We start from the raw sequence: 598 nt of genomic DNA, 5'->3' as shown, positions 1-598 counted from the left end.
TGACATAAGAAAATAAACATATAGATCATAAGACAAGAAAATTTGCAATTTATGTATATTTTAGACTATGTTTTTACGTTTGTAATTTTACATAACATCAAATATTTTTTACGGCATTTATATATTTTCTTACGGTCCCTTTTTGCGTCGGAAATAAGACAAAACTTACGGAACGTAAAATTACGGTGTATTGATGGTAAAATAGAATGGGGGCGAAGAATAACTATTCCTCACCCAGGGTGACGAATAGCGCGACTATATAAACACTATTCTGATCACGGGATCAGAATAATATTCTGATCACAACTTGAACTGCCTGACTAATGCACATGAACTTCCCTCTGTACGAACCCGACCTTCGGGCTATCTTCGCAACCGTCTTTCCCCGCGCGAATTATTCTACTTAGTTCTGTTCTATATGATGTTAGTGTAATCTAGAAACATTTTTTAGCAATTAAATATCCGTTTTAAATAGGAATCTCTCTCGTTGGCGGATTTTGCTCTTGGGTTGTGATGAAATTGCGTTTTTTGCAATTTTACTGCCTGAGTTGTTCGACCTGAACTTCTCCCACTGTTAGATTGAACTTCCGTCAACATT

Source organism: Triticum dicoccoides, chromosome 3A (genome assembly GCF_002162155.2).
Source record: "Triticum dicoccoides isolate Atlit2015 ecotype Zavitan chromosome 3A, WEW_v2.0, whole genome shotgun sequence".
In the NCBI taxonomy this organism is placed as follows: domain Eukaryota; kingdom Viridiplantae; phylum Streptophyta; class Magnoliopsida; order Poales; family Poaceae; genus Triticum; species Triticum dicoccoides.
The sequence above is the reverse complement of the archived record's forward strand: the minus strand, read 5'-3'. Positions refer to the sequence as shown.